General features: G+C 34.1%; 1 long non-coding RNA gene across 1 annotated transcript; it reads right to left on the bottom strand.

The window, feature by feature from the left end:
• Positions 1-414: 414 nt before the first annotated feature.
• LOC148613119 (uncharacterized) lies at positions 415-12,533 on the bottom strand. The gene is made up of 4 exons (XR_015924581.1): positions 12,401-12,533; positions 6,359-6,565; positions 1,479-2,602; positions 415-859 (listed from the first exon to the last, which is right to left on the bottom strand). It is a non-coding gene; the product is annotated as an uncharacterized LOC148613119 (long non-coding RNA).
• Positions 12,534-12,784: the final 251 nt, after the last annotated feature.

Genomic DNA, 12,784 nt, shown 5'->3' with positions numbered 1-12,784 from the left:
CCTTTGTATGTATGATTTTATTTACTTTATGTTCTTTGGTGTGTATGTCTGTTTTCCATGTCTGGTCTTTGTCCCTTGATTACACTCTTTTGATTACCGCTATAACCTTGGTACCCTTGATTACTCTTTCTTCCTTTGGATCAGATAAGCTATAATGGATGCATTATAAACAAGTAAATGAATACGTCAGGGAGTACAGGAACGCATTTGTTGAGAAACAAAAATTCCAACATTTTTTCGGTATATTTGGAAGATGATATGGAATCGTTTTATACATAGTATGAGGAATATCTACCAAGTACTACGCATCTGTATTTGGGTGTACCTTCTTTTCTTGAGTGACAACGATATATATTATTTGCTAGTAGAAGTAGGAATTTTAACTAAATATGGGGAATAAAAGTATAAAAAACGCCAGAAAAAACGTTTTAATGCTATTTTTTTCTGATGATAATCTTGAATTCAGGGACTCAAGAAGATCGCTCGAAATTTTTAGGATCCACATTTAATTAATACCGTAACGGGAGTAACAAGTGTCGTGGATGGACTTGAAACCATCTTAAATAGCTTTGAGTATATACGTTTATAGATTGGAAAAGGGTTTAGTTGTACATTTTGCAAATCCAGCTGTACAGAGTATATAGAGGCATTCTTTTCGCTGTATCTGTGTATAATATTGTTTTTATATAAAGGATCATCAGCAGCATGCCAAGTAGTGCAAGGGTTCGTTTAGTTGTTCTTTGAAGACCAATGCATGGCCTTTAACCACCATTTGACATCCTGGTAGGATTGTTCTCTCTTTGACATATTCACCATATCAATGGCCTTAAATGACTGCAAGTTTTGAACTTAAAAGTACCTGAAATGATTAAATCAAAAATAAATAGGTTAACATAATTTGTAACTAACTTCTTCATATGGAACGTGCATTTAAATGCGATATAGTGGGTTAAAGAGTAATTAAATGAACCAATTATTCTAGTGGAAATCATAAGTATGCAATCAGTGGACTAAGACCTAAGACACACAATCCAAACCAAAAATATTACACACAATACAACAAACGTCAATGAGCAACTCGGACTCCGCAAAAAACTAGGAGCATGGACCAGGTGCAACGGGAGGGTCAGCGTCCTTTGCTGTTCTAGAAACAGTCATTAGTTTGTAAATTTTCGTATTTTACTTTAAGTTTTTTTTTTTATTAAGGGACTCAGACCTTTCTGAACCAATTTTTAGATGCGTTCAATTGTATAATATTTTTCCACAGTGGCCAAATATTTAAAGGGATAGGTTGTGATCACGCCTGAGTACTTTAACCCGGTCTCATTTTTTGCGCCTGTCCGAAGTAAGGAAATTCTTGTCTCCGTATGTCTTGTTTCGTTTTACTTTTAAGTTTGTTTTATGTTGCTTGAGTACATAGGGGTAACTCTTTCGCTGTTCCTGTGTATAATGACGTATTGGGACCAGCTTCAACATACCTTGTGGTTTTATGGTTTCCTCATCCGTCATTCAAGACCAATTGGTGGCCTATGGTGATAGTTTGTTTTTCAACTGGGTTGATGTCCCTTTGACATATTCAGCATACCTATTACCATTATAAAACAAAACAAAAATATAAAAAAACAAAAATATTACATACAAAGCAACAAACGTAAATTAGCAATACGGACTTCACTGAATATTTGGAGGATTGAACAAGTGCACCGGTAGGGTAAGCTTCCAATGCTTTTATAGAAACATCCGTGTTTTTAGACTTTATCAATTTTGGGCATTATCAATTTTCTTTCTTTTAAATCAAGTAGATTGATCATGTCTGCTAGTCAATTGGTTAATTCTGTAATTTTATTTTCCACAATGACAAAATTTTAATGTGTAATATTGTTGGAACAAAGAACATAATTTGGATCGTTTAGTATTCTTTACATTAATGAACCAGCAAGGCTAATATCATAACATTCGTAAAAGTGTAGAGCAAACGCAAAAAAGTATGCTAAGTATGATTTGCAATTCTGCATATAAATCAAGTCATCAATATCAACAGTGCCACAATATTTTGAGGTTGTTATGCCGATGACGAGATAGCTTTTGTAATTCCACAATATCACCATAGTCAATGAGGCTGTATAACTTATTTTCGGCCTGTTGGTACTTGATTACGATTAATTGTTTATTTATTTTGTCCACAATGAGTCTATATTAGTTGGTAACTGAAATCTTTCAATGCTTCAGTAAGTTTTGTAATCCTTACATATCTGATTTTCCATTTGTTATAGTGTTTTCTTACTAATTTTGTTCTATCAATACTCGATTTTGTCTACGGTTGTCTATAGTTGTTTTGATATTGGAAAACCGTGAATTTTCTATTTTCTTTTCAATATCCTTTTATCATTGAGGTAATGAATTTTAATCTAAACATGTATTTCATTAACCTCAGTGACTGATTTATTTATTTTCTTTGGTCGGAAAGGATTAATAATTTACTACTCCATAATGATTTAATATCGTTGGTCAAGATCTAACGGTAACTACTTCATAGACTGATACATGTGCATACTCTAATTTCTTACTCGATTCCATCAGAGGTAGTCCCGTAGTTCGCGCTCTAGAAAAGAAAAAAGAATCACTCGGATATTTAAAGCTATATCTATATATAGCTTAGTTTGCCGAGTGGTTGAACTTACCACATGTCTTATTCCTCTTTTACAAACATCTCAATTCGATTTTTCATGTTTGGAGATCGAAAAAATCTTGTTTACAAAAAAGATAGGTGGTAAAAAAATAGTTTATTAATCTGATTTAGAAGAAAATGTACATTTAAAAAAAACACGGATTGTGATTATGATTACCGACATAATTAGCATTAGAGAAAAACGATTCTAATTGTAAAGACATGAATTATCCATTACAAATAATATCAAAGAGAGCTTGAAGCTGATTTGATTTTTAATTATAATCTCGGCCAAGTGCCCATGAAATTTTGGTATGATTAAATCAAAAGACGAAATACAGATATTCATAGATTATAGCAACAATGAGATCTGAATAGATTGATAACATCAATGTTTTGAAAGAGTAATCAAGGGAACCGAGGTTATAGCAGTAATCAAAAGAATGTAATCCAGAGACAAAGACAAGACATGAAAAACAGACATACACAACAAAGAACATAAAGTAACAAAAATCATATATACAAAGCAACAATAGCAAATGATTAAGTCGGACTCCACTATAAACTGGGAGCATGGACCAATTACGTCTACCTCTGATAATAAACATTGGATATAAAACGGTTTGCAGAAAAAAAAATGTTGTTTTGGGCTTTGTCTGCTGGTACGACAACATATTTGTCATGTATAGTAGACATGTTTTTGCTACATCGGGGTCTTTGAAAACTGATGTAGCCTTGGCACTCATTGACCTACTTAAAACTTTCATTCGTTTCAAAATTAAAGACTTCATGGCCGTTAACCACTCTGACAGAGAATCAATATCTTCTTGTTCTCGTTTTATCCATTTTCTTGCAAAGTCTTCTACGGCATCCATCAGAACTTTAATGTTATAATTCCAATTTATGGAGCGTGGTTAACGGTACTTGGGACCTTTAGAAAGGATATTACGCAGAGATTCGTTTTCGATAATGGTGAAATCTCCCGTAACGACGTGACCAGAAGGACCATATTTGAATGGAGAGGTTTTGCAAGAACAGTCAGGTGGTTTAGCCTTGAAGTCCTCAATCTCGAGGTTCTGCAATAGCCTTTTATAATTGAAAATTTTGGATGCAATGGGTGAAGTATAGGAATATGAAATAATTGGTATGGATTTGTCTTTGAAATATGGGGGAATTTAGTTGTTAACAGTTTTGTGATAGTATCATATTATGAAATACGTTTTAAGAAGTAGCAAATTAGAAAGCAAACACAATAGAAACCGTCAAAGTTCTAAGTGCATGTACAAATTTTACTTTAGACAATTTTCGACGGTTTTTCTTTTTTTCTAATTTTCATGTTGTCTTCATGTCAACCAATGAAAATAAGGTATCAATCATGTCTTCTGTACAGAAAAAAAATATTTAAAAAATTTATTAACTTTCTGTAAATTGTCAACCTTTATCCCCTCCTACATAAACAAACAACTTTTGTGAAATGAAAATGAAATACACCCATAAAAAACCACTACAGGCAAGCAGTGCACACTTTTCAACGTCTTATTATATAGAAAATATACTAATCATTTATATTTCAAATTTCGATATGCTGTACACTTATATCAAAGAGTAACTTCTCATCAGCAACATTATCTCAAACAAATGCATAAATTGAATCCGAATAAATCTACAGTTTCAACATGTTTTACGTTTTGGATTGGTATTGGTCGTTTTATTCACCCCTTTCAGAAGTCATAATTGTTTCAAACGGCAGTCATACAATTATTTTTGTTGTTGTGCTTTTCATTATGAATCTAAGGGCACTTTTAACTTTCAAACTTTATGTTTCTATGTACATTTACAATCAGCTTAAATATCACTTTAAATTTAGAAACTATTTATGATCACTTCACTTCACCAGAAACAAATTCTTAAATTGCATATTTTTGTTAGCATATTCAATTTCTTATTCATGTTATGAATCGGAATATCAATCTTTGTAAAGGCACTGTTATGTTCTATCGGTATATTATTTGATGTTACATTTCGAGTGATTCAGTTGATTTCTATGTAGATGTATAGCTAAATGTTTAAAAGATTAATTCGAATCATGCGTTTATAGAGAACACCAATGTTGCCAACACTACGGTCGGTATTTAAGAAATATTTGATAAAGTTTGCGCTTTCGGCGTATTTAAAACATAGATGATCAATTTCTTATCTTGAATGGTTTCTGGTGAAGTCTTGTTTTCAATGAGTTTAAGATAATCACATTCCTATGGAAAAGAAGCATTCTGTTTTAGGTTTATTTGAACTGAATTTTATCAAAGGAATCATACAAGAAAAATTTTCCTTTCAAGAGTAATCTTAAAGCAAGAATAGAGTAGATTCCTAATAACGTGCATACAATTAAGTCAGATGAGACTTGTCCTTATTCAATTTTTATTTTTAAATCCATAAGTTAAACGTTTCTGGAGTTAAATTTTAATAACTATAGAATTTTGACAAAAATAAAAAGCGACTTATTTTCTAAATATTGAATAATGTACTAAGCTAGACGTGAAGACTACCATATGCGTTTTTTTCTTGAATAATGGACATTTTTAACAATGATATAGAGCTTAATGTCATTTAAAAGGTCATCACGAAACGTGATACTATAACGACTTGTTGCCATCATTTTAGACTCTTTAAACCAATTTGTATGAAAGGTCAAGATGCAGAAACAAAGGTATAGATGCAATTAATTTGGCTAACATCTTCCATCACAAAAACGTTATCAACTAAATTCCCCCATATTTTAAAGACAAATCCATACCTATTATTACATTTTCCTATACTTCGCCTATTGCATACAACATTTTTTAATTATAAAAGGCTTTTGCAGAACCTCGAGATTGAGGACTTCAAATCTAAACCACCTGTCTGTGCTTGCAAAAACTCTTCCTTCCGGTCACGTCGTTACAGGAGATTTGTCCATCAACGAATCTCTGCGTGAAACGTGAACCACACTCCATAAATTGGAATTATAACTTTAAAGTTCTTATGGATGCCGTGGAGTTCTACGCAAGAACATGGATAAAACGGCAAGAAGAAGACATTGATTCTCTGTCAGAGTAGTTAAAGGCCGTGAGGTCTTTAATTTTGAAACGAATGAAAGTTTTAAGTAAGTCAAAGTGTGCCAATGCTTTATCAGTCTTCAAAGACCCCCAATATGAACAAAATTAGTAGTGTCTGTCCCGGGGACAGTGATTTCCACACTGTCTTGATCTGCGAATTCCTGTCAAATTACTATTCAAGAACGATAAAATACTATTAATATTTGGTACAGGTCATGACAGCATATAACAGTCCCTACCCTCCGAATACTAAGAACTGTCTATCACTTAAACAGTCGAAGACAGGAAAAGTACTTAATGCACTGTACCGAATTGTCGCAGTTCATGATAATCGGCGACAATATTTCCTACGCCAATTATGCAATGTTCCTCACTGTAAGAGGTCTTGACAGGTAATTGCAATTTTAGAGTAGTCTATTATGAGCTGTCGTGATTTTTAACGGATCATTATAGGTAATGATAATTTGTGTTGATCTTTTATTAACTGTATTGCCCCATTACAGGTCATGAAATGCGATGACAATATTCTTTTGATCTATTGTGCACTGTCGTAGCTTGTAACAAATCGGGACTGATTTTAACAATTCTATTAGACCTGCATTAGTCTGTAATGATTTGTAACAGAACTTCTTCGAAATTAATAGGTGTAACATAAATCTGTCTCCGCCCCCTTCCGGTAGTTGTCAATTACGCCTCCACACATGCAAATTAAACATTGTACATGCATGTGAATCATACAACACGTGCAGGGGGTGCCATCAATAATACACAAATTCGGCTCATCTTATAACTGAACTTAAACCTGCAATAATAAATGAAAGTATGATTGTAGTACATAGATCTCTGTAAATCCTCCTATATAAATTATATTGCCCTCAGCTACGCTTCGGACCATCGGTAAACCGGTACTAATATTCCGCCATTTGACCCTCATTGTAATTTGTAAACTAACATCAGTATAAATGAATATAAATTTGCTGTTCAACTAATAACTAATGCATCGGAAATCACTCCTACCGACAATTTTTTATTATAATTTCGTTTCTTCCTGTCAGTTTGTCACGCTGACAAGTTTCTTATGGAATCAATTTCATATAATAAAGAAAGGTTTTTATACTTTTCATCATAACTTAAACAATGATGCCCTGAAAACATCTGTCAGACATGATACCTTAACAGGTACAGTGTGAAGTATACGAGTATGTGTGATGGTCATCGAGGGAATCGAAACGGAATGATATTCCTCTAAAGGAACTGGTCAGCGTGTCTTATGTTTTATGAGTTTGACGATGACGGTTTATTAATTTTTTTCGACATGCACAGGGGATATCAAGCGTGGTACTAGAGTGCCAAACAAAACATTGTAACAGCCAAAATGCTCCGAACATACACTGAATTTGCAGAACAAAAATACGTTTAGTATTATTCAGTGCAAATTCAGTGCGTTTCACTCAAGTCGTGTTCCGAGGTTTTGTTTTAATTTCAATAACATAATTATTTTGTTTCATGTTGCACAATATAAAGTCCTAACATGTACACCTGTCTGTCAATACCCAGCCGACACCTGTGTCACGGATGGCCGAACCGTGAAAAGATAAAAGAAGCCGCCCAGGCAATTTTTCACTGTAGCTAAAGCGTCCTTTGAAATTAATTTCTTTGACAAAGTAAGTTTGATACACAAATTGTTTGTATTGTATCGATATCTAAACAAACCAAGGTAAAGTGTAATTAATAGGTACATATATAACGTCTCGAGTATAGGGGGTCATGAATTATTATTTATAATAAATATTGCAAAAAGCATATATATGTGCCATCGAGTTTTTCATTAAGAATTATTGAATACGAACAAGTTTATTTCCAACTCTTGGAATAATATCACAAGTACTTTTGTTTTTGTCTAATTTATTTACTGATCTAAAATTTGGTTGCACCGATGCGGTAAGTATATTACTTAGATATATATGAAGGAGTAATCAAGGGAACCAAGGTTATAGCAGTAATCAAAAGAATGTAATCCAAGGACAAAGACCAGACATGGAAAACAGACATACACAACAAAGAAAATAAAGTTACTAAAATCATACATACATAGTAACAAACGCAAATGAGAAACTTGGACTCCACTAAAAACTGGGAGCATGGACCAGGTGCACCGGTAGGGTATCCGTCGTCTGCTTTTCTAGAAACACCCGCCGAGTTGCTCATAAAAAGTCAAGTCCGGGGTAGACAAACAAGGAAAAGAATACTATGACTCGTTGAATAAATCAGTTTTCATGGTGCAGATAGATACACCATAACGATCCACGAGTTCATGATGACGACCATAAAACTTCTGTAGTGATGACTTCAATCTTGTAACGACATAACCCTGTTCCAGAAGCCTATTTGTAAGAGTTCTAGCGCGATACAAAAAGTCTGCGTAGTTTCGACAAGCTCTGGCATAACGTATGAGTTGTGATATGAGCACTCCATACGCAGGAGCCGGAGGGTTGTTGCCACAGATGAAAGGAAAATTGACAATTCTGAATGAAAAGTCATCACGTTAGTCGTAAAGTTTGGTCAATAGTTTTCCTTTACTATCGATTTCTAAGTGTAGGTCAAGATATGAGGCTGACTTTACAGTGTCTGTAGTATCCTTTATCTCAAGTTCTTTTGGGTAGATGCGATGTATCAAATCCCCGAAATGAGGATTGTTTAAAGATAATACGTCATCTGTATAGCGGAAACTGAGATTGGAGGATCTAGCCATACGATATCTTTCTTTCTGATCAAATCAGCTATAAAGTCAGCCTCATAAGAGTGAAGAAATAGGTCAGCAAGTAAAGGAGCACAATTTGTTTCCCATTGGAATGCCGACCGCTTGTTGAAAAATATTTCCACCACACTGGACAAATATGTTGTCGATTAAAAATTCCAGCATTTTGAAAAAATCTTCCTCTGTATATTTGGAAGATGATTTGGAATTATTTCTTACAAAGTATGAGGAATCTCTACCAAGAACTATATATTTGTATCTAGGTGTTCCATCTTTTTTGGAAAAACAACGATGTATAATGTTTTAAGTGGATTTTAACTGAGTATGGGGAATAGAAATATACAGTGTTGAAAAATCATAGGTTTTAATGCTATTATGTTCAGATAATAGTCTTGAACTGATTGTTTCCAAAAAATCTTTCGAATATTTTTGTAAAAAGATTTTTTTAGGAAGCCGCCATGTTTTTAAATGGCCGCCAAAATCGGCAAAATTTCAACATGACATTCTAAATTCAATGGCGGCTTCAGAATTTGGCCACTCTACGTCACCTAAGTTACATGATGTCTCGATAGATGGTCTCCTTCCTTTCATACAAAAACCTCTTGGACTTCATCACATTAGAACCAAACTTTATTCTATACCTCTTACTCTACTACACTCCCTTTACAAAACAAGTCTTGACACTCCTATTTCTGACCTAAATTCATCACTATACAGACTTGTTGCCATCATTTTGGATATTGGTTTCCACAGACTCTTTAAACCAGCTTGTGTGAAAAGTCAAGATGAAGAAAAAAACGATCATTTCTTCCACTACCGTTTGTCAACAAAGGTATAGATGCAATTAATTTGGCTAACATCCTCCATCACAAAAACGAAACCAACAAACATAAATTGGAATTATAACTTTAGAGTTCTTATGGATGCCGTCGAGGACTATGCAAGAAAATGGATAAAACGAGAACAAGAAGACATTGATTCTCTGTCAGAGTGGTTCAAGGCCGTGAGGTCTTTAATTTTGAAACGAATGAAAGTTTTAAGTAGGTCAATGAGTGCCAAGGCTACACCAGTTTTCAAAGACTCCGATGTAGCAAAAACATTGTCTACTATACATGACAAATATGTTGTCGTACCAGCAGACAAAGCCCAAAACAGTATTGTTCTTGTCTGCAAAACGTTTTATATCAAATGTTTATTATCAAAGGTCGACGTAGAAAATAATAGCAGTGATAAGACCTACACTGCTACTACTCTTTCCAAAGAAGAGGTTGTGGAAAACCATAAATCTGTGCTATCCTCTTTTGGTCTCTCTACCAAGGACGATGATTGTGATTTACCGTCTATGTACTGGATTCCGAAACTCTACAAGAATCCATACAAACAACGTTTCATAGTTGGATCTGCAAAATGTACCACCAAACCTCTTTCAAAACTTTTAACTTCTATACTCACAACTGTCAAAGAGGGTCTACAGTCCTACCACAACACTTGTTACTCCCATAGTGGTATTAATTCAATGTGGATCTTGAAAAATTCAAAAGATCTTTTGGAGACAATCAGTTCAAGACTATTATCTGAATATAATAGCATTAAAACCTATGATTTTTCAACACTGTATACTTCTATTCCCCATACTCAGTTAAAATCGACTTAAAAACATTATACATCGTTGTTTTTTTTCAAAAAAGATGGTACACCTAGATACAAATATATAGTTCTCGGTAGAGATTCCTCATACTTTGTAAGAAATAATTCCAAATCATCTTCCAAATATACAGAGGAAGATGTTTACAAAATGCTGGAATTTTTAATCGACAACATATTTGTCCTGTGTGCTGGACGTGTTTTTCAACAGACGGTCGGCATTCCAATGGGAACAAATTGTGCTCCTTTACTAGCTGATTTATTCCTTCACTCTTATGAGGCTGACTTTATAGCTGATCTGATCAGAAAGAAAGAATATTGTTTGGCTAGATCCTTCAATCTTAGTTTCCGCTATATAGATGACATGTTATCTTTAAACAATCCTAATTTCGGGGATTTGATACATCGCATCTACCCAAAAGAACGTGAGATAAAAGATACCACAGACACTATGAAGTCAGCCTCATATCTTGACCTACACTTAGAAATCGATGGTAAAGGAAAACTATTTACCAAACTTTACGACAAACGTGATGACTTTTCATTCAGAATTGTCAACTTTCCATTCATCTGTGGCAACATCCCTTCAGCTCCTGCGTATGGAGTGTTATATCACAACTCATACGTTATGCCAGAGCTTGCCAAAACTACGCAGACTTTTTGTATCGCGCTAGAACTCTAACAAATAGGCTTCTGGAACAGAGTTATGTTGCTACAAAATTGAACTCATCACTACAGAAGTTTTATGGTCGTCATCATAAACTCGTGAATCGTTATGGTGTATCCATCTGCACCATGACAACTGATTTATTCAGCGGGTCATAGTTTTCCTTTCCTCGTTTGTCTACCCCGGACTTGACTTTTTATGAGCAACTCGGCGGGTGTTTCTAGAAAAGCAGAGGACGCTTACCCTACCGGTGCACCTGGTCCATGCTCCCAGTTTTTAGTGGAGTCCGAGTTGCTCATTTACTTTTGTTACTATGTATGTATGATTTTAGTTACTTTATGTTCTTTGTTGTGTATGTCTGTTTTCCATGTCTGGTCTTTGTCCCTGGATTACATTCTTTTGATTACCGCTATAACCTTGGTTCCCTTGATTACTCTTTGACCATTTGCCGGTTTTTGCGACTTTTGTATTTGCTTGCAAACACAGTATCACTTGTTATTATTATTTTTACCGGTGAACTTGCCCGCGCGTTTTCTCAAAAACTAATAAAAGGATTGGAATGAAACTTTCTCAGAAGTTGGACCTCACCCCATAGATGTGTTCAACGCAATTGAAAGGAGGGGATCTATGGCAGAACAGGGGAATAGGTCATAATTTAGGATATTGCGATATCTCGGAAACCTAGGCGGCCAGGAACTTGAAAATTGATGTGGTGGTAGAGTTTGATGAGCTCTACAATATAATAAAAAAGTGAATCGATATGTTTTGTGTTGCCATGGTAACAAAAAAAAACGAAAAAAAATCGCAATTTTTTGTGATTTATCAGATGTTTTTTCTTTATGTAGGACTTTAGATATCTTCACCACACTTGAAACTTATATAAAACTATCTAAATGAGATTGAATGCAGATTTCAAATTGTGTTAGTTGGCCGCCATTTTAAAATGGCCGCCATCCAAAATAAAGTACCCTCATGGAAAATTATGTAAATGTCATTTGAATTTTATGAAACTTAATATTTAGGCTTTAAGTTGTATGCTGAATTCAAATATTTTGGAATGTTAACCCATAAGTGTTCACTTTTTAATTAAAATTAAATGGAGGGGTGCCTCAGTCTAAAAGGGGTATAGGTCATAATATAGGACATTGTGCTACCTCATATATTTTAGTAGCTATCAACTTGAAAATTGGTATGGTGGTAGAGTTTGATTATCTGTATAATATTACCCCAAAAAAATTACTTGATATTTCATGTGTTGCCATGGTAACGAAAAAAAAACGAAAAATTTGGTTGATTTTTGTGCTTTTCCAGGTGTTTTTCTTCTAAGTATGATTGAATTAATACTGTAATATATTGTTGAACTGACAAAAGAGGAAAAAACAACAATTAATTCTATAAATACTTATTATAGAAAAACCTGTGGAAAACGAAACTGAATATTACGTTCAAAATCATTTATTGATTTGTTCGGGCTGAGTACTCACATGTACGATATTTGACATTTTAATCTAAAATAATAATTCATAGCTCTATAAAATGAAATCATTTCATTTCAATAACTTTGTTACCTAGATCATGTAAATTGTGTGTCATACACTCTTACTGTTGCGAAATGTGTACTTTTCAATTGCAACATTCCTACTTTCACTTTGCTGTCAGTCATGCTGTTTGTGTGAATTCTATTCACTTCGGCACCTGGTTAAATCGGCACCAGATATTGTCACTTCGGCACCTGGTCAAATCGGGACCTGATTAAATCGATACCTACGCTAGTTAAATTGGCATCTGTTTTTCACCGGTCTTTCACGATTGATTAGAAGTACCAAATCAATGTTGTAACACTTTTGTTAAAATATGTAAAAAAAAAGACTAAAAATTAAAGAACAAAATTTAACAGGAATAGTGAAAGGCCTCTGAGCTTCTGGTATTATTATCTTAAGAAGGGATAGCAA

Source organism: Perna viridis, chromosome 7 (assembly GCF_037379345.1).
Source record: "Perna viridis isolate PV_CMFRI_1.1 ecotype Kerala chromosome 7, ASM3737934v1, whole genome shotgun sequence".
Taxonomy (NCBI): domain Eukaryota; kingdom Metazoa; phylum Mollusca; class Bivalvia; order Mytilida; family Mytilidae; genus Perna; species Perna viridis.
This window is presented reverse-complemented; position numbering and strand designations above follow the sequence as displayed.